General features: G+C 39.8%; 1 long non-coding RNA gene across 3 annotated transcripts in view; it reads left to right on the top strand.

Moving 5' to 3' along the window:
- The window catches only part of LOC146588267 (uncharacterized), a 31,640-nt gene extending 10,097 nt beyond the window's left edge, over window positions 1–21,543 (top strand). Inside the window, exons 3-5 of one of the 3 annotated variants that reach the window (XR_014897462.1) lie at window positions 11,280–15,018; window positions 19,534–19,660; window positions 21,173–21,543. This is a non-coding gene — a long non-coding RNA (uncharacterized LOC146588267). Of the gene's footprint in view, window positions 1–11,279; window positions 15,019–19,533; window positions 19,912–21,172 lie in introns of those variants that run through there. The other 2 variants (XR_014897463.1, XR_014897461.1) reach the window with 2 other exon arrangements.
- The last annotated feature ends 767 nt before the right edge of the window (window positions 21,544–22,310 follow it).

Genomic DNA, 22,310 nt, shown 5'->3' with positions numbered 1-22,310 from the left:
TTGATTTTGAATGATTCCTACTTACCTTGAGTGTATATACAACTTAATTTTGTCTGCCTTCCCAGTAGTATTCAGAAATTTAGGCCTTTCTACAGCTTCCCCCACCTGTTCTCCATGTTCAGGCTCAGTAGCAGACACTTGCTCCACTCTCCACATTACTTACTCCTGTTCCCACTGCTTACAACAGTTTTGCTCTCCACCAACTCTCCCTTTGCTGACTTGCAGACAGTTTTAATCTGCACACCTACATCTGTCTAGCTGACTTCCYCTCTGCTTTGCTGCTTCTTCCTCCATACTGTGTCCTCACATGTTTCTTCCTAAACTTGGGAGAGGAAGGAGARTAGATAGTTGTAGTAGGATGGTTCACTCCCCTTCCAGACTTAGGGAGGGGAGGAAGCTGCTTTGAGAATCTGCATCCCCATTTCCAAATTCAGTGTTCTTTCTTCATGGCTCTTCATACTCGCCTATCCCCCACCTCTGGTGAAAGTGGGAAGCAGCTCTGGAGAATTCCTAGGAGACAGCTAAGTTTGTTTTCTGAGAAACTGAGACTTCCTTCTACAGAGGAAGTGGGCAAGTGGATAAGGCTCCTATTTAGCAAAGCCATCCCACAGGTAGGACCAAAAATTCATGGTGACTCTTCCACCGCTACAGTGCTTCCAGTCTGTGCCAAAATCCCATCACCTGTGGAATATTGAAATTAAAACCAATCTGGAAAGGGACATGGATATGATGAGTCCTTCCTGAGTCTTCTTGTCTTTATAGAAAATATTGAGTATTATTGCAATCAATCTTTTAAAACTAATTTCACTCCATGGCTCACTGTTAATCAATGTCAATTTACCTGAAAAATACATCATTTGCCTCATAGAAAAGAATATTCAACAATTTGCAATAGTACCTAATGGACAACTGGACACATTGCCTTCTCCGTATTAAGAATTATACAAAACATCAAGGGCAGTCATGATCTGGCTATAATTTAAGTACACCTTGTCCTATGCACTAGGGTATTTTCCTGATGATTCTGTCTCACTTCTTTACCAGTATTTTGGAAGACTGTCTTCTGAAACTACCTCACCCTACAAAATCTTGTGCACACTGTAAATCTGTATGCCTGCTAAGAGAGTGGTCTAGACCTAAAAGGAGAGAGATCAGACTGGTCAGTTTAAATGCCTAAATTGCCTTTAGCCATCATCTCTCTCTGGCCAGAGAGCTGTAATTACCGTTAAGGCTGGGAGGCACTTACTGTTGTTGCTTACTTTTTGTATTTCTCTGTTGTATTTGAAGTTATTACAGATTGTACTGAGGTTACTGTATAGTGTTATTTCCCAAACGAAAAGACTCTTCACAAACTATTGTCTTACTTCCTGTTTTCATTTTCAAGAGCAAGTTACCAAAACATCTGTTAGAAAGAGAAGAAGCATAAAGACTTATTTTGGAAAAAAAAAAATACAGCCGAAGAATAAGCAAATATGCTCTTGTTGTCTTCTGTTTCCATTTTATTTCTTTCCTGTACATAAAGTGAAACAAAATGGTAGTATCTCAGCTATGATGATTTTAGAAGTATAGTATTTAATTAAATCTTTGTTATGTCAAAGTRCTGTACCTGTACTGTATGAGCTTCTTGTAGATCTGAGGCTTGGCAAGTTTCACTCAATTAGAAGGAGATCAGTCATTTGGGAACTGAAAGCAGTTTTCTGGAATATCTCCATTAAAAACAACATTGAGCAACTTTCTGAATKCAAGAACTCCTAAAAAGCAGGTCATTAGAAGCCAATTTTTAAACTTGGTCTTTTATAACTGGTGCATAAATATACCATTTAGTTTCTTCCTCATTTGACTTCAGAGACAGTTTTAAGTACATAACACCTGTGTCTATTAAATAACACTCATGGTAAAAGGCACTTTAGGAAGCCAGCAGCATTCTAGTTTCAAATAGTTCTTGCTACAGTCAGTCAGTGCTGTTCACGTGATAGAATAGGATACATGGATTTTTTTCCTGTTAACTTCTCTTTGGTTATAATAATGATTCATCTTATAAATCCTGATTTGGAGTTCTATTTTATTATCATCTCAGAAAACCAGGTAGCACCAGCAATGGAATAGATACATGAGTAGAAGAAAAGAGAAACCACTGAGGACTCCAGTATGGCTCCAACTTTTCAGAAATACACTAGACAACTGCAGCAAAATAGGGAAAGAATGTTTTGTCTTTCTGAGAAGATAAAAAAGTGACCTAAAAAATATTGCAGGTCATCTGCGCTAGATTTGCTGAATAGCTTATATGCAGGTGAGGAAGAGCAAGACAGTTGTTACATAGCATTAAAGAAATGTGAAATATTCTTCAGTCACAGAAAGGTGACRATGAAACGATGAGTTTCACATAAGAAATCAAAAAGGTGCAGCTGTATATATACTAAACTGTAAACCCATGAAAAAGTGCAATTGCAAAACAAAACAGAAGACTGAAGATTAGTCTGAAAAATGCTATTGAAGTGGATTTATAAGAAGCCACATAAGAAATTGCACAAAGTTTTGAAAGAAAATACAGATCTTTGCACAAATACATTACGTTTATAAGAAGTAATACTATTTTGCAAAAGTCTACAGGCCGGAGCTGAAGAGAAACAAAGAACAGATAGAAAGGAGAAATCACAGCAAAAATTATTCAAGAAACTGCTACGTGCAAAGACTGGATTACTACTTTGAATATGAATAGACTGCATACTATTTACAGTTGGACAGAACACACAAGYATACAATATTTGAAGCTACATCAAGGCTTTTGAAATTAAAATCTAATTGTGTTGAATACAAACAAGAAAAATTTAGTTTACCAGAGGGTAATTGTACTGTGATGAATATGAACTGCATGCAAAGGCAAGACAAAATTAGGAAGAGTTAAAATCTGCAATTGTTTCAGAAAATAAGCACTGTATCTGTTATAGGACTGGAAATATGTCAGATGCTAGATGAAAGAGCAGATATTATAGAAAAAAGAAGCCCAAGGAAATAGAAAACAAAAATACAAAGAAAAGCAGAACATAATCAAATGCATTATTGAATAGAGAAATAATACATAAAAAGATAACTTATCTGTAATTTTTTCTTTGAGATATATAGTCCATTTCACTCATATTGTCAGTGTAATTATACACAAGCACAGTTAACCAGATAATTTTTGTCTCAGTGCAAGAGTATGCCAATAATATCAAAAATATGCCAGACAACTCAATCCTGGAAGCATGTAGCTTAGGGATAGCTGATAGAAATCACCCTCAAAATTAAGATGAAATTCTAACATTAATCAGGAAGGCATTTAGGATGAGTATAAATGGTAAAGTCCAAAAGACATAGTATATAGGAGTGTAGATATAAGGGCTATCATCTCCTTTACTCTGCTGGCTGAAATAATAACTTCAAAGCTGTTTTCACTGATAAATCAAGAATAGAACAAAAAGTCATTTTTTTGGCAAGCATCAGACCAAAGATATAAGGACAGGCTTACATGGCAAGGAGGAATAAGTCCTGATGAGGAGAAACTCCTTGGGGGGTGGGAGAAATGTTCAGAAAACGTCACCCAACCTTTCCCCAATGGAAAAACCTCTGCTTGTCGACACAGAGTGGGTATGGCTGCCACAGCACTTTACACAAGCTGATTAAAAAGTCCTGTTCTCTTTGTTATCATCATATGGMAGCACACCAGCCTCATGTGCCTGTATATGAAACTTTGCTGTGGTTAATCAAGGTATCACCAACCAGGATAAGCACGTAAATAGTAATCCAGAGAGCTATTGCTTACCGCTGACTGGAGGCAAGCTTTGCACTAGGAGGTCCTGGCACTGAAAACCACTGTTTTAGGACACTGTACCAAGAAATTAGGGGGTACTGGAGCTAGAACTGCCTTCAGCCATGAAAGAATCACTACAATCATATCTTGTCTTACCTAGTAGATGACTATGGTCATGGAAGAAATTTCTGGGAAGGCATTCTCCCCTGGCCAAGGAATCAAGAMACCATCTAACAAGCTACAGAGACCAACCAGCTCTAGGGCAGAAAGGCTGGTACTTCAGAAAGACTGGACATCAAAGTCATAGGGTACTACCTCTGACTAGAGTATATCCACCAAGTTGATTCAGTGGATTTTTTTTAAGAGATATAAAGTATTCCCATTAGTCAAAGCAAAACTTTTAAAGTAATTAAAGGGTATGGTCTATATAAGGAACAAGTCAAGCTAAGTGCACACAAAATTCCTCTGAGATGGACACGTAAGGTGGAAAACTAATGGGATAAGAGAGAGAGAGAGACCTTCAGCTTGCTCTTGTGTCTTGAGGAACTCTCTGGAAGCAGAACCCACTGAAAATAGGTCATCTTCTTACTCCACCACTGTTTTAAAGGGACAGGTTGGTGTCTCAGGAGCTCCTGTGGGCTTGGTCTTGTGATTTTTCTTATGGAACTAAGAGTTCCTCCAGAGATGTTTAGTGAAAGAGGAGAAAGCCTGCCTGATTCCCAGAAAAGAGGAGGAAGAGCTCCTGTGCTGAGTCTTGCACTTTCTCTTCTGAAGGACTTTCAGTATAAAGGAATGCTCAAGATACGAAGGTAAAGAATACTGCCAAGTCAATAGCTGAGTCACTTAATGATACATAGGAAGCTGGTAAACCCTAAGCACAAGCAGAAGGTATATACAGAGAGCCAACATCAAATAAAAGGATCTCTCTATAAAGAGTCCAGGTAGGGACAAAGTGAATATATTATAAGCCATGCAGCTGAGCAATGTTAGAGTCATGGCTGGCATCCACACACTATTCAGCTATTCTGGAAAGTCTTCTGAGTCACCGTTCCAAACCAGAAGGTCTTGGAAGAAATGCTTTGAAATAAAGGTGAACAGCCAACCCTTGTAGACCTACATCTGATCAAACCACATCTTGAGAAACAGCAGGTTTTTTGTCCAAAGCTTGTTTCTGGGTGTAGCAATGTAAACGCTCCAGGGGGTTCAGCTGGACAGCTTGTTCTTCAGACTGTTTGAAGAACCTACTGATTTCCTTATTAACTGTTCTCAGAGATAACACCAGGGATCCCTACAAGTCCAGGACTTGAATCCAACTTTGAACATCTTCCCAGGGATGTGCATTTCCCTCAGACAGTTAAGAAAACAGCTGCAGCCATCAAAGGTGGAAAAACAGGTTCCTTTGGGGAAAGTCCAGCAGCCTATGCCAGGTAAAGGAAGCAGGTAACTTCAGAGACATCTGGTGAAGTTTCTCCCCCMAAAAAGCTGAAAACCTGAGCAAAGAGCAAAGTTTATATATATATTCATACATATATACATACACACATATATGGAAAGTCTATATTTATATTGCATATCATTATATATACATTTTATAAATAACCTAATTTTATGAATAATTATATATGTACAGAACTTGGAGCAGGGATTGGTGGGCTCACTCCTGCCAAATCAGACAGACTGCTAAGATCGGGCCTTGAAATACCTCAAAACTGAGTGCCTGGAAAGAGGAGGAGGCTGAGTTTGTGCTTCTCCCAGTGTGCTTATCAGTACGTGACAGCATGAGGACATATGTAGACAGGTACTGAACAGAAGAAGCCAAATTTACAACAAGTTGACAAAAAGCATAAAGACAGTAAGAAGATAAAAACACTAGCCAAGCTTGCCAAAGAAAAGGAAAGACCAGAACCTGATGTAAGAGACTGAATTATTGAGCACAGGTGTTTCACAGTATAATCCTCATTGATAAGCAAATGATATCAAAATTGTTAAAGGATGATTAAAAAAAAAAAAAAAACTTGGATTCTGATCTCTACTTAACTAAGATAGAGCAGCATTCTTGAAATGAAGATTGTCATCTGCTGAAGTATTTAATAGAAATCAATAGGACTGCTTGATTAAATAACCATCTCTGTTAAAACTTGTGGCACTATAAATTCCTTATAAACACCAAAAAATCCACATGGTAGAGTATATTTAGGGAACTACAAAACAGCACGTCATATATATGTCACACACAGCAGCAAACTAGGGGCTCGAACGGCAATATTCTCTCATAAAGATGCTTTGTCACAGACAGAATGCAGAGTAGGAGACACCCTCAGTTTCTGTCACAAAAGGAAGAGGAAAATGAGTAAGATTATGAATTTAAGAATTCCAGGATAGAAGAGACTGTAGAGAAGCCAAGGGATGATCAGGGGAGTTAATCTGAGGAAAAGACTAGGAGCAACACAAACTAAAACTCTATGGATGCCTGCTTTACAAGAATTCAAGTGTAGGTCTCCGGACAAAGATGACCAAACTGAGATTGACTGAGAACCGTCGAAATACACGTTCTTCTTTCAGAGGGGAAGGACCTACGGGTGGCTGGCCTGTGAGAAAGCTTTCAACATCGTGCTTTCAAACAGCTGCTGTTAGGGTCACTAATCATTAGCTGCCTGACAGAATGGGAGCCCTTCTCTCCCCCCTACACATTTCTCCTTCCTTAATGCATTAGTTTAATTTTTACTTGTATTAAGGACTCAGTCACTAGCATGTAAAAATATGACATATGGTCACGTTACCCAAAACATGATGGGTAAATAGGGGTTGCGCTGAAAAATTTTATGTGCCCAAAAGATGAAAATGTTAGTTTTCACTTTTGTACTTCTTTTTTTCTTAGCTGTAAAATGAGAATAGTAAATTTAACAACTCACATGAGTTATTCAGCATCATTAAGATTTCTAAAGATCATACTTTTAGCTACTCAATGTTGTTATTATCTCTTTCTCTCTGATGAAGGGATTTAGAGYATCTTTCAACATATTTCTTATCACATTTTTTTTTAACTCAGGCATTGAAATTGCTGTTTCTTGAAAGCCCTGTGTAATATCTGGGTTGATGGCACATCTTGGGACTCCTCTAAGATAGCCCCAAGTGTTTTATGCATATACTAAAATTAACATTCTTTGGTTTAAATTATAATACAGCCCCAAATCCTAGCTCCTAGGCTAAGAACTGCAAATGCATGCACTTACTCCTGTGATCTGGGGGGACCTGCAATTTATGAGTCTGATCCTCTAAATCCATATTGTGTAGAAAAGCTAAATTAAAAGAATATTATTAAGGTTGTAAAGACAAATATTCAAAAGTTAAATGCCAGAATTAAAGTAAACTCTGGAACATCTTATTACCCAATTAGTAATGCTCACTTTGACATTAATTTCTATGTATGAAAGTAAGAGTCTTGCAATGGACACTTAAATGTTGTTCTATAAGATTTGCTCATTGGAATATTGCTATACCTTCACGTGTCAGCACAATTTTCCATTTTTTTGTGAACTGCACTTCTGCATAATTCAACATACACACATAGCAGTTCAGGAATGCCACGACAAGCCCACTGTGCTTCCTACACATGCCTTTTCTCCAGTAATTGAGTTTATTATTTTGATGGCAAAACGAAGAAGGTACTATAGAATTTATGCAGTGTGGTTTCCTTTTGTGCACAATAACATTCTACACTATGCTGACAATTTTAGGGCTTTAAATCACCAGACGAACAACTAAAAACTCTTTATGATACCACAGAATGGCTGTATTGTACTATGACTGTAAAAGGCTGATGTGGAAATTATAGCTGAGGTTTTACCTCTTTACCTCTTTTTTTTTTTTTCATTTGTCTGCTTTCAGGCTACTTAATAGACAGATGTTCACTGTGACAAGAAGTGGCACTGGTTGAACAGATTCTTTTTTTAAAGTAAAAGTTAATACCCTTCAGCTTTGGCTAATTTTGAACTCAAGGAATCTCCTTAGCTAAAGAAAAACCACAAAATATTAATTAAAACAACAAAWTTTTGAAAAATTCTCCTTAAAAGCTTCATAAATATTGTGATTTCCTTTTTTTTTCTGCTAACACTGCTTGCTTGCTTGTTTGTTTACAAATTTTGATCTATTAAAAGCTTGCATGAAGGAAACACTGCCAGGTTATAGGGATAAAATATTTCCACCACTAACTGATTTGCCATTCAGCACTAGACCACATTATCAGTCAGAGCTCCTGTTCCCTCTCTCTTTTTTTTTTAACCCTAAAATGATCTTGAGGCAGATAGCCCAGGAATGGTCTATGAACCACTGATATTCCCAGTTAAGCTCTACTCTACATACCTTAGTGGGTCTGGAATGATATACAGGTGCTAGCTTGACTTCTCACCCCCTGTGCAGGTGTGGGGCAGTGCAGAGAGCCTGCTTCCTCCTGCCTCCCAGCCCTGGTGGGGAGACCCCGAAGCAAGCTCCCTGTACACTGCCTTGGCACCCTACCAAAGGCAGGAGGAATGGGAAAGGAAAGATTTACCAAATAGCTGTAAAAACATGATCTAAGATGTAAGTTGGACGCTAATGTTCAAATCCATATGCCATTTTATTTTACTTATTTGAAAAAAAAAAAAATCAGATTGCCCACATCTGGATTGCTTTTGGCAACTTACATGAGCTTTTTCAAAATTTTCCATCCTTAAATCTATGGGGCACACTAGATACTTCATTTAGATAAGCAGCTTTTGGGCTTGAATGACAGCAATTTTTCATATGGATTTTTATTATGCAGATTAAATGCTCTCTAATTACACATAGTGGAATACTTCGTAACAGCCTACTGTGTTATGTCAATAATCCATTATGATATGAATAGAAGCTTGGTAAAACTTCTGCAGAAAGCAAATGAGCACTTATAATCTTGTTGGAAAAACTACAACAATCCTACTGACAAAAGCCCAATGGGATTGCAGAGATACAGTTTCATGAACTGCTACTGAAGTGTATAGAGAAGCCATATAGTACTAGAGAAATGTAAATACTAATAAAAGCACAGAACTTTGAAATTAAGGTTAACTGTCGTCCAGATTCATTCCTTGTGCCAAAAGGAGCAACTCCACTAAATCCAGTGGTATTTTATCCCTTCTTTCTCCAAACAAGTTTGGACCTAATTTTCCATGTTTTTTCTTCATTGTGTAGTTGACTATATAGTGATAACTTGAATGTATCCCTTAGTTCAGCCCTAGAACAAGGGCAATTTGAGAGGGGAAACAATTCTGTAATGGAGTGAGGGCTATCTAATGGGGCACCTGAGGTATCTTCTGCTATTTGCTATCTCCAGTTTCTGCTGCTGCCTCCACTCAGGCCCTGAGTCAAGCAGGCAGTGACAATAGTTAAAAGGGAGAGGAGGACTGAAAGCTGAAAGGATGGGGGATGTTCAAAAGCCATGAACAGCAAAAATAGACATTTTAGAACTTTGCCATGAGCAATCTCAAATCAAATACAGTGTTATTTCTAGATTATATTGGCTGATCCAAGATCATCAAAAGATGTAATTTAGACCAGTAAAACTCATCAGCTGCTAATATACCTATCCTGCAGTTATGGAAGCATGGAAGAGCCATTCTACTGCACATTCCTCTGTGCCTCTCTGCTACCATCTTTGTTCATCCAAATAGTTCAGAGGGTACCTTAGTGTCCGACAGTGTTAAGGATCATGGGATATATCCCAAGAAATATTACTGCCATAAACAGTGCTCTCAGTTCTGGTATAGACACAACGCTCCAATTTTCATTGCAGCTACTTTTACTTACATTAGCATAACCTGACATGAGCAACTTTAGTACTGAAATCTGAGTCAACCGTGTTGTGAAGATGCATCCAGTATTGATCTTGGACCAAATCATTTTAGCAAGCCAGTTAAAAGAATGGCCCTATGAACAGTTATATCGTGCTGATTTGAGGGTAGTGAATTCACCCCTTGGCACAGAGCAAGACTAAATGTCTGGGAATTAAGGAGCAGGGGAAAGAATAAGGGAAGGAAAAATTTCTTGAAGCAGTTTTGTATAAAATTATATTTTTGCATTTCATGAAACTCTAGTTTTAGAATTGAACAGATCTCCAAAAAGATATAAACCTAAATGACAAAGCAACTACAATACCTAGAGGGTGAATGAACTCATGGATAAACCCTACTATTTTTTGATACATTTTCTTCTTAATTGCAAGTACATCTAGTACCTTAATCTGTTACTAAAGCCTCCAAAAATTAAGCTCCATTTTCAACTACTTATGGTTTTGCTAGCCTGAAAGTGTCCAAGCTGAAGTAGCTACTTCATTTAGTTTATTTTTGTTCAAATGTCAAAATAGTTTTGTTTTCAATGGGAATAGGTGAAAAGTGCTCTGCCTATGTTAGTACATTCCTGTGATCTTCTCTTTGAGAGGATTCAAAACTCCCAGAGCTTTGGAAAAAGGTCTTTGACACAAAGCCATCCCTCGCCAGCGTGGGCAAGAAACACTGAAATATGGCTAGTTTTTAAAGAAAGTTACCAATGGCATGGGATCAAAAAATATTGATTTGATCCTCTCGAGAATTTGAAAATGCAGACATCAATCTCTCAAATTAGAAACTCAAAAACCAGTAAGTTTCAGTTTTTCTTTTTAGTATTTTCACTTCTTTTAACTTGTCAATTTGATAGAGTATTTYGACAAATATTGATACATTTTATCAATATCTACATAATCAATTTAAATTAAAAAGATAGACTTTAATGTGTCCGAAAATATGCTTTCCTTTGGCTGTTCAAATAGAGGTTCAAGGTACTCTCTGCTTACCCTAAAGAGCCCTTTTCTGCCACTTTTCTTATAACTGTTTTGACTCTTTCGTTTTTTTCTCTGCGTCTTTTACCCTTCTCCAATATAAGAACTATAAAATGCTGCTGAAAAATTATAAAGACATTCAAGAAACAAAAATCACTCCTTTTAGTGTCAAGTTTTCAGAATATTTTTCAAAAAATATCTACACAAGACGCAGCTATCTTTGCGGTATTTACATTATCAGTTACTCATTAATTGCTGGGGTTTTTCAACTCATGCTGCGCTTTCTGACAAAATATTAAGAATCTTTCATTTTTGGAATATGTGAAAATCGGTTATTATTTTTAATTTAAGGCTCATTAAAATAAGTTTTCAACGTTATTGGCCTTGCTAGTAGAGTATGCTCCACCTAATTCTGGCCGCTGTGTGATGGAAGCAGGAAGGTGCCGGCCGCTCCAAAGCGCTCTCCTCTGCTCCGAGGCTCCTGCGTGATCGTACTGTGCACCTGCTACCCCAGAGCACCTAACCCCTAAGCGTGCTTTTTCCAACAAATCTACAGCGGTGAAGTTATGCTTTCCCAGTAACGGTTGCTCTGGATGGGTACGGAGAAGCAGCACCATGTCATTTCTGTGTTTTCAGCGACTYGCACTGCTTTCCCTCCAGGCATTTGAGGAATCAGCACAGATGGAGCTGGGAAGCCAAAGGAGTCGACCCTGACAAAGTGACTGGTAAAACTGGGACAAGCCAGGCAAGAAACCTGGGAGCTGAGTGAGATAACAAAAAGAGAGGGGAAGGAGGACATGGAAGATGAGATTTAGGGACTAGTTGCCTTTAATCTGAGGGGAACACACTGATATCAGATGAAGAGCTCAGAGAAGAGGAATGACAAATTTCTGTATACAGTTGTTCTGTAAGAAAGATAACTTGGATCACTCATTAAAAACTATCAGTAACACCTGTGAAGCAAGATTTGCAGTCACAGGTTGTATCTTTTATTATAGCAAATGATATCAGAGGCAGAAAAAAGTTTTGGACATACAAAGGCTTCTTCAGATATAAAATAGAAAAAGCAATCTTCAACATTACATGCAAGTGCTGGGATCAACTAGCTATGCTAGTCAACACTTACATACAACCTCATAAAACGTAGGAGTTACACAAAACTGTAACTGGGGCACTTCCGAAATTCTGGATACTTGATTCTGCCAACTCAGTAATACCATCATTTTTATCATGTATTTTGTATGCTGGTGTGATCCCAGAGCTGGTCATAGCAAATGGTGAAAGGATATTGCAGAGTTTCATAGCAGTAAATATGTGGTAATTCTCAGAACAAAACTTTCTTGATCTTTGATATAGTCATTGAATTTATTATCCAAAATTACAATGAGGAAAAAAATAGATGGTTTGTCTGCTGAGGCATCATTTATTGGTTTCCTTACACACAGCTGATCATATCTTAGTAGTTGAATACAGTGCAGTTTCATGAGGCTTTTCACTAGCAGTGAGGTAGATGACATATTTGCTATTACGTTATTAACCTTTATTGCTAGTGTTTTAGTTTACCAAGATAGAGTTTGTCACCCTGCAACCCTGCAATAAATCCAATTGAATGCTTTGCARGTTGTCTCATTTCATTGTGTTCCTCTCTATAGCTCAGTACTGTAGATTGTTACTCATTTTGAATAAAGCAGCCTCCAGATGAAACAAATAAAGTTTATTTACAATCTAACAGGAATGAAAGTCCATACAAACAAAAATTTACAGGTTGCTTTTATTTGTCTTTTGATTTCTAAGCCTTTAGGGTATATATGAACATGTCTTGTAGCTCTGTTCTGTAAGCAGGGACTTACTTCATTTTAATTAAAGCTGGAATTCCCACTGTAATCATATGAATTTAAGACCTGGGACTTTAAAAATATACTAAATATTCTGAGACTCTCAGCAGAATTGTGAGTTAGTAACATTCAACTGCAGAGCTGCATGATACACTGTGAAACTGATTTTATCACATGGTTCCACAATGCATCATATGTTTTTATTCATTTTTCATGCATTTTTAATACATTGCCTGCTCTTTGGGTACTAATTCCTCTCCCTTCAGCAAAACATAACTTTCTAAGCACCTGAGCAGTTTCAAACACCTGCTATTTAATTTTTACCAGCCTTCCAGGGGAATACTTTTTTCTCCCTCTCAAATGTGGATTTTTTTCTGTTACAACTATACACTTCTGAGGTACAGCATAGGCGCTATTCAGTCTCAAAMTGTGAGTAGTTGAAGGGCTAGAAATCAGATCTGTATCGTCTTAAAAAGGAAGGCAATATAGTCCTTACAGAACTCAAATAAGACTTGCTTTTGTTACTGTTAAGTCAACAACAGATATTCACCATTTAAATGTTGACACTTTCATTAACACAAAAACTATGTGAAGCTATTTTAGAATTGGTTTGCCTTCAAGTCCTAAAGCTCAAACCCAGTCAAAGGTACTAAATGCATCTCTTCAGGCATATAATTCTATTCATATCAGTGTAATTCCATTCTGTAATATRCTTAAATATTTTGCAGATTAAGGTCCTACAAACATGGCTATATAGGTAGAGAATTCCAGAACATCTTAATTCTAATATAGATAAAACTTCATTAAAAAATAAAAGTAAACATATATGCATATATATCTGTGCATCTATATGCAGATATATAAATGTATCATATGACAAAAAAAGTTTGTATTGTTAGCTCCTTGGAAGGATTTACATGACTAGCTGAGTTTTGTGAAAGCTGTATCTATTGTCCTACCATATAGTTGCCAAAAAACAAAAWTTTTTTAATGAACAGAATAATTTTACTCACCTTTACTCCCCTACTTAGATAATTGGCTAAATGATGTAACTCAGCTTCATATTTTAAGAAATGAGGAGGCTTATATCAAAAAAATTGAGATGAATCATGGACCACTTGAAGGACTGTAAACAATTAATAATGATAAATGGGCTGCAATTTGTTGAAACAGATGCAAATAGGTATCAAGGGAGATGTTGAAGATGTCAGTGCTGAAACAATTATACTAAAATCATAAATGCTCTAAAAAGGGCAGTTGATTAAATGAGGATATAGGAATATACGATATATAGGAAATTTTCAAATGTAAGCAATTTCGGAGAGAAAAAGAGAACTGGGATAATCCAAAGAAATTAGCAACATGAGGTTACTTCAAATGAAATATAATAATATTAAAAAGAGTAATTACAAGCACAGTTATCTTCCCCCTCACACAATTGTGTTATGATATACTTACGATTTAAAATGCATTCAAGAACTTAAGACATGGTTGACGTCATGGGCTTGATGCACAGGCTATTTAAATGAAAGGGAGCCTTTCAATTACTGCCAGCAGCTTTCGATTTGGGATGGAGTTAGTGTAAAGARTAATAGAATAAGTTAAAGAATACAGAATAAGGAGAAAGGAACCAAATAATGGCAAATTCTCTCTGTAGTGAAACAATAACCATATGACTGTCATTAAGCCATGTTAGTATTTGTGAACATAGACGAGAGTAAAATGTTTAAAGTAACATTTATATTGCTTTGTTTTTTTCCTCCATCAGAACATCAGTACACACAAATGTACTGTCAGTGACAGTTCTGGGATTATTGTTTAACATGCAAACTTCAGAACACAAGGTCATTTGCTTCCTATAAATTTTCTCCATGTTGGAGAACAGGACCATAGTCAAACAGCTGAAAGATATGAAAGTATGAAATTTAATTTTCAAATAAGATAATCTTCCCGAGTCCGATGTGCTAAGCATAATAAATGAAAAAACACACAGTGCTTTATGCATAAGCAGAAATAAATCAGCGCGAAGTCCCTGTAATTCATCTGGCCAAGAAGACTTATTAGACAAGGTCAAATTATACAGAAATCAATCTTCATAGAGTGAATTTGATTTGCATTAGTAGATAAATGTTTATCATAATTCCAAATCAAGAACAAGAATATACAGTAATTCCTTTATCCATGTTCACAGTCTTTCACACCTATACTGTTACRTAGCTCTGCTTGTGGTTGGCTCAGCTAAGGAAAAATGCATAGAAAGGTTGCTTTAAGCAGAGACATGTAAATCTTTTTTTTTTTTCCTAGTTTTGGAAAAAAAAATACTGAGCTGAGTTAACCAAAAGCTGCTTTTTAAGTAATCAAAAAAACAGAGATAAACGTTTTGTTTTCCTTTATCCTCTCTTACTTTTCCAATAGGGAGGGCAGCTGCCTTCAAATCCTTATTCTAACTTGACTAGATGAAAAAATTTGCCTCATCCCCCATTCCAGACTGTCCTAGACATGGACTTCAGCTTGCAAGTAGTTTGTCATCCTGCAACAGACCTCCTCTTGCGAGCTGTACTCAGGTATGCCTAAAAATCCAGTCTGAAAATCAAAATATGTGATTTGGGAAATGYCAGACTGAACAATTTCAGTGTTTTTGCAATGTGTGTGTGTGTTTTTTTTAATACAAAACTATTTGCCAAATTCAACCCATGYGTGTTTAAAATAGTGATTGTCTCAAATTTTCTTTTGATGGATGAATAAATCATTGAAAATACTGAATCCCAGTCTTAGTTCTAAATCTCTCTTTTTTTTTCTCTTTAGTCTTGGTCTAAGTAAAGGCCTACACAGCTTGCAGTGTAATTTAGAGCACACTAACATAGAATCACAGAATGGTTGAGGTTGGAAGAGACYTCTGGAGATCATCTAGTCTACACACCACCACCACCCCTGCTCAAGCACTTTGCACAGGGTTGCGTCCAGGTGGGCTTTGAATATCTCCAGAGAAGGAGACTCCACAAGCTCTCTGGGCAACCTGTGCCAGTGCTCCATCACTCTCATAGGAAAAATGTTTTTCCTCATATACAAGTGGAACTTCCTGTGTTTCAGTTTGTGCCCATTGCCTCTTGTCCTGTCTCTGGGCACCACTGAAAAAAGTCTGACCCCATTCTCTTCACACCCTCCCTTAAGGTATTTGTAGACATCGATAAGATCCCCTCTCTTCCCCAGGCTAAAGAGGCCCAGCTCTCACAGCYGTTCCTCGTAGGGCAGATGCTCCAGCCCTCTGATCATCTTTGTAGCCCTACGCTGGACTCTCTCCAGTAGCTCCATGTCTCTCTTGTCCTGGGGAGCCCAGAACTGGACACARKACTCGAGRTGAGGCCTCMCCAGGGCTGAGKAGAGGGGCAGGATCACYTCCCTCCACCTGCTGGCAACACTCTTCCTRATGCACCCCAGGAGACCATTGGCCTTCTTGGCCACAAGGGCACATTGCTGGCTCATGGTCAGCTTGTCATCCACCAGCACTCCCAGGTCCTTCTCTGCAGAGCTGCTCTCCAGCAGGTCACCCCCCCAGCTTGTACTGGTGCCTGGGGTTATTTCTTCCTAGGTGCAGGATCCTGCACCTGCCTTTGTTGAGCTTCATGATGTTTCTCTCCGCCCAGCTCTCCAGCCTGTCCAGGTCTCTCTGAATGTCCAGGTCTCTCAGGTGTGTCAGCCACTCCTCCCATCTTGGTATCATCAGCAAACTTGCTGAGGAGGCCCTCTGTCCCTCCATCCAGGTCACTCATGAACAAGACTGGAGCCAGTAGAGAGCCCTGGGGAACATCGCTAGCTACAGGCCTCCAACTGTACTGTGCCACTGATCACAACCCTCTGAGCTCTGCCTTTCAGCCAGTTCTCAATCCACCTCACTGTTCAAGGGCAGTGATCCTGCCCCTCTACTCAGCCCTGGGGAGGCCTCATCTTGAGTTCTGTGTCCAGCTCTGGGCTCCCCAGTACAAGAGAGACATGGAGCTACTGGAGAGAGTCCAGAATAGGGCTACAAAGATGATCAGAGGGCTGGAGCATCTGCCCTATGAGGAATGGCTGCGAGAGCTGGGCCTCTTCAGCCTGGGGAAGAGAAGCCTGAGGGGGGATCTTATCAATGTGTACAAGTACCTGAAGGGAGGATGTCAAGGGGACGGGGACAAACTCTTTTCAGTTGTCCCRTGTGACTGGACAAGAGGCAATGGGCAGAAATTGAAGCACAGGAAGYYCCGCCTGAACGTGAGGGGGGATTTCTTCTGTGAGAGTGAYGGAGCACTGRMMCAGGTTGCCCAGAGAGGTTGTGGAGTCTCCTTCTCTGGAGCTCTTCAAGGCCCGCCTGGATGCAACCCTGTCTAACATGCTCTAGGTGACCCTGCTGAGCAAGGGTGTTGGACTAGATGATCTCCAGAGGTCCCTTCCAACCTTACCCATTCTGTGATTCTGTGATTCACTCATTCAGCCCGCACTTCCTGAGCAACCTATGAGGGTGTTATGGGAGAGAGTATCAAAAGCCTTGTTGAAGTCAAGATAGACAACATCCTGCAAGCCTAAGCTGTTTTATATTATACTGAGGCAGAAAGCTGCACACTCTGTTTCAAATGTTAATTTGCAGTTCACTGAGAGGTAATTAAATGTTTGGTGAGACATTCATATGAGGGATCCTTATATAATTTCTTCATCTTCAGGACCCTAAGCAGCCAGATATAAGGTCCATCACAGAACTTCCACATCTGAAGCGGAGCATGAATAAGTTTTACGATCTCTCTAAACTCTCTGCTAGAATTTTCCACACTGAGCTTGATTCTGGTTTTCCTACTGTGGCTTTATAATGTTGTAACACCACTTATGTGAACGGGATTATTCTGGATTTCCGCTGGCATCAGGCCTATCTGAATATGACGATCTGTCAACAGCTGTAAAATAGTCCTAGATCACATCCAGACATCTATTCCTGTGAGACCACTAACAGAAGTTACGAGTTTAAGCTGGCATATAGCTCTTGTGCTAGGAGGACTGAACACTTGCTGATCTGAGTGCCCACAGCTCTCAGTCCTCGGTGTAGCCATGGGACAGGAGTGTTCACCGCGCTCGCAGGTAAGAAAGAGCTGCAGTCTGCTGTGAACACCTAACTGGTTTTCAAGCCTTGGCCAGATTCAGCATGCATAGCTAAGCTGAATTTTCCATCCTAACCTTTTACTAATTAAAAAGCTTTAAAATCTGAATTGTGACTCCATGTTTTTCAATTAAAYTCAAATAACAGGGCTTCCTCACATCAGGGCCAAACTCTAATGCAAGCTGCCTGGCTGGGACATAAATAGTGGACCCGAGCCAAGGAAAAGCAGCGCGTATTCACGCTGCAGTGCAAGCCCTGTTCTTGGAAGGCTGTGAAAGCCTGAATAAGCAGCTGTGTCGTTTTCATTTGCTTACTCCTTCCAGAGTTTTTATAACACTGCCACTACTTTCTGATCTATCAAAAACATGATAAATAATTATAGCCTATTTTTAAAATAGACCCCCAAAATGTAACACTTTGCTTCTCAGAAGCTGGCAATGTGACACTGAAGAACCCAACCCACTGCACGCGTGCAGATTGCCATCTGATCACTGCTTCCTTGCCACCTTTCTTCTTCCTTTTCTCCCCTCTCTTCYTCCCTCTTTACTCTTTTTTTCCCCTGTGCTAAATAAATGCAGGCCCGCTAGTCAGAGGAGATGAACTCCTTCACCTTCCAGATGAGTAGGGCACAGCGCCCGCAGGAGGGCTGTCACATTGAGCCGAAGCACCTCCCAGCAGTTTGGGGAGGTTTCCCTATCTGACTGACACTCCCCAGGACACTTTTAGGTTAGAGGTTTGTAATTAAGTGAGCTAGAAATCGGCTGAGAAAAAACAGCTCTCACTTGCATCCCTGCAAAGTACACCACTTCATTTGGGAGATGGTGCCTTCAGCATGGTGCTGCCCAAAACAACAGAATGGAACATCTTTGAGAACAGAGAAATACTAAGATTTTCATTGCAAAAATAGCTACCAACTTTTGTGCAGCACTGCATATAACTATATGTTTTACTGGGGAATATAACATCACCTAGAGCACTGGGACTGGCCATCCTTGTTTTCTTAAATAATGCTAGAGACATATTCCYGTATGTTTTACACAATAGAAATGCCTATGTAAATACTTCAATCTCTTATATATTTCTTGCTTAAATACACCTCACAGAAAGTGCTGCAGAATTATAACTAGAGAAGTACTTCTTGCAATTAATAGTCCCCTATGTCAGTTGCCTAAAAGAGCTTTTCCAAAGCAGAGGAATCAGTACATCTCACCTGAAAAACAGGCAGCTCTTCTGAAAAATATTGTCTGCTATAGAAACTTCAAAACAGCGCATCTGTCCTGTTCTGCTAACAGCCTCTGCGTCTCCTCTTGCCCATCGCACAAGAGAGAACCRGGGTGGGCAGTATTAGAGCAAGGACGTGAAAAACCCCGTCGCGAGGGCTGATACAGCGGTCGGCTGAACACAGGCTTTCTGGCTGGGCCCCGGCATTTAGTAACCACAGCTGCTCTCAGCTCAGGCGTGCTGAGCCAAATGGCAAGATCAACTGCCTGCAAACCGTCACTCCAGTTTGTCTGTGCTAACTCCGGTTGTGTCCGTGCTCTACTTCGGCAGSAACAGACCCGGGCTTGGCAGTGATACACGCCTGTGTCCCACCTCTTGCACGCGCGTCGTTTTGAAAGATTTGCCCTCACTGCTCTGGGATGCAGAGGGGAGGCAGAACTCTGTCAGGTTACTTTTTAAAGGKAAAATCAGCCGAAGATGGGCTGTGACTTAGCTAATCTTTGGAAAGTCCTCGCAATATGGAACACATGCTCGCACGCCAAGAGTGCCAGCTCACGTCCCAGGCAGCTTCGGAGACCGGTTTAGTTTTTCCTGTTTTGTATTTAGTCTGGCCAGCTCTCCTATGAAGACCATGTCTGTCATGTAATATAAGATCTCACACTTTTGTTCACTTAGAAAATGTATCCTGCAAAGAACGTCCCAGAAGGTAACAGTGACTTTCATCTCCATGATCTAGATTCCCTGCTTCTGGAGAGCCAACACCATTCCTAGAGACAACATCCAGAGAGAGAAAAACATGGAAGAGAGGTGATCCAGCAGCCAGCAGGCTTCGTGATGGGATGCGGAGGGCAGGGCAGGGTCCGGTAGGTGCCGCAGGGTGTGGGTGTGCATGAAGATACCTGTGGGGCCTGTGGGCTTCATTCAGGAAGGCTAGGGGTGAAGCAAGCCTTGCTGGGCTGGGGCTGGGCTGGGGTTCAGCCCGTGCCCCCACTCCTCGGCCAGAGCCCCACCGGGCGCCTTGCTGTTGCGCCGCACTGCAAACCAGGATACAGGCGCCAYGTGAGCTCTGAGCTGACCTGTCAGTACAGCTCTACGTGTTCTCCATATCGTTCTTTTTGATCCTTAGTTCGCTCAGAACACCTTGAAATGACGAGGTTTTGGGAGGACTTAATACCTTACAGAACTGTGCCCTTAAATTGAAATCCTTAGGCAGTGCTTTGAACTGCTCTACCTACATAAGAGCTGATCGCATCTCCTAACACTGTCAGTGCCTGCTTCTTTCCTCACCCCCCTTTAATTCTAGTTAATTTATGTGGGAGGAAAGACCCTTGGGAACCAGCCTTTAATAGCCCAGCTGCAATCTGCACTGAGGCTGGGACAGAGAATCTTACTCAGGGATTTGATGTCTGCAGAAGTGTGYGGTAGTCCTGTACGGCTTCACAGTGTCTTAGTAATTTTTTTTATTGTTTATATTGTCTCTCTCTTCTCGGTGAAAAAATAAGAATTGAAAAGCRGGCAAGTGGAGAGCAGGTTTTTGGATAAAGAATAAAATTTAGATAAAAATAATTATTTTTCTGAATAGGAGTAAAATTAGTAYGTTAAACTCATGACGCATATTTGAGAAAAATAAGGATTCGCTTGCTTTAAAYTAGAAGGCAATAAAGATACTAGCAAACTAAAAATCTGACTTAATGATTTCCTATTATTCCTAAGGTATCAGAATAGGAATCAAGGATTTTTTCCTAGACTTAAGCATTGGAAAGGCTGGAATTCTATTGTTGAAACTTTTGCTGTTCATTCCCACTGCTTCCACACTATAACATAGGAAATGAGCCCATCAATAAATGTTTAAATCAGAAATACTTTATCTTTCTTTCTTTTTTCTTTTTTTTTTCTATATGAGCTAATCAAAATCATTCCGGTTAAAACTCCATGTACCTCTCTAACAGTAAGAGCTCTGTTCAGATGTCTTGAGCTTCTGCCATGTCCTCCAGATTTTCTGCATGGCTTGAGTGGTAGGCTGTATATTTGTACCATGTACAACAATATTTCTTACAGATGTCAAACACATGCAACAGGAGAAGGAACTGTATGGCAGGCTTAGTGACTACGTAAAAGTGACTTTTATGTTAAAGGGATTCCCTTTTTAAAGACATAGAACAAGCAACATATTGGATTTACATTTATTCCCCGGAAAGTTTATACAGCAAGAAGGGAATTATCTTGCATTACCCAAAGACCTTTCCCCCTCTGATTGAAATATCCACATTAGCATTTAAGCAGCCAGCATTGATTGCAACATCTAGCCATGAGTGCAATGTATTTATAGAGCAGTTTAAACAGCACTGACTCTGCAGCATCCTCTTTTTACTCAGGATAACTGCATCCCATGACTTTCCCTGGGTACTAATACAGGAGATACAAGCTGAACATCCACTGGCAGAGCATGTACGTTGTACATGTGTGCCTGACTGACAGACACAGAAAATAATTCACAGAAGCAAACTCTGGAAAAACTGTGCAAGAGAAAAAAAGCCCACAAAACTACCAGAACAACCACCGGGAGGACAACCCTAGCAACTCTGGAGAAAAAACCTTCTGGGAAGAGTGTGAGCTCGAAAAAGACTCAAAATTGTGGAAAAAAAAGTCCCCATTTCTCTTTGCCTGATTCCCGCTGTGTTCAGGGATCACGACTGCGTACAGTCGTTGAAAAGGATCATAATAGCATCAGAGAATTATCCGACTCCACTAGCAATTTGTTATTATAATTTGTTAATAGGACAACTCTTAGGAGGCTGTTTTGTGGTTATCTACTCGGGTCAAGTACATTAGTAACTCTTTGTTCAGATCTTCTCTTATCAGATCCCCCAAATGTGTTATCCAATTGCTCCCTTTGACCAGACAAACGACCCTTTTCTTTCCTTCCTTTGGTGCCAAGCAGGCTTGATTGCATTTCTTCACAGTCGCAGGAGACGAGAGCAGGACTGGAGCGCAGGAAAGCCCTGGGCTGAGGAGGTAAGGCAWGTTGCTGGCGCTGAGGGCTGCGCCGTTAGCGGCCACCCTCCTTTCCTCCTGTCAGGAGACGCGGGAAGAGTGACCTTGGCCACGCTTTGGGAAGGTCCTGTCAGACGATGTCTCAGGCCCCGGCTCCTGTCAGTGCTGTGTTGCAATAACCTGTCACCATACGTCTTGGAGCAGAGAGTAACACTAAAATAAAAGTAAAGCCACTGCCATATACAGGTTTTTGAAAGAGACTATAGCAACCTTAAAGAGAAAACTTTTTTTTTAAAAAAGAGTTTGTGCGGAAAAGAGAACATTAGTTTGCTGTGTTTCCATGAGTGGATAAATGTATTGCTAACATATTTTTTTCCCATAGATTTGGAGTGAAGGTGAATCCTTCCTCCTATCTTTGAATCTTGAGTGCGCTCATGTTTTTTCTGTCTATTCAGGCTAATCCTTAGATTTCTACACACACCTCARAAATTAATTCTGAATTATGTGTCCCCCCCCTTT

Source organism: Rhea americana, unplaced genomic scaffold, assembly GCF_003343005.1.
Source record: "Rhea americana isolate MKP2758 unplaced genomic scaffold, rheAme1 scaffold_53, whole genome shotgun sequence".
Classification (NCBI taxonomy): domain Eukaryota; kingdom Metazoa; phylum Chordata; class Aves; order Rheiformes; family Rheidae; genus Rhea; species Rhea americana.
The sequence above is the reverse complement of the archived record's forward strand: the minus strand, read 5'-3'. Positions and strand labels throughout refer to the sequence as shown.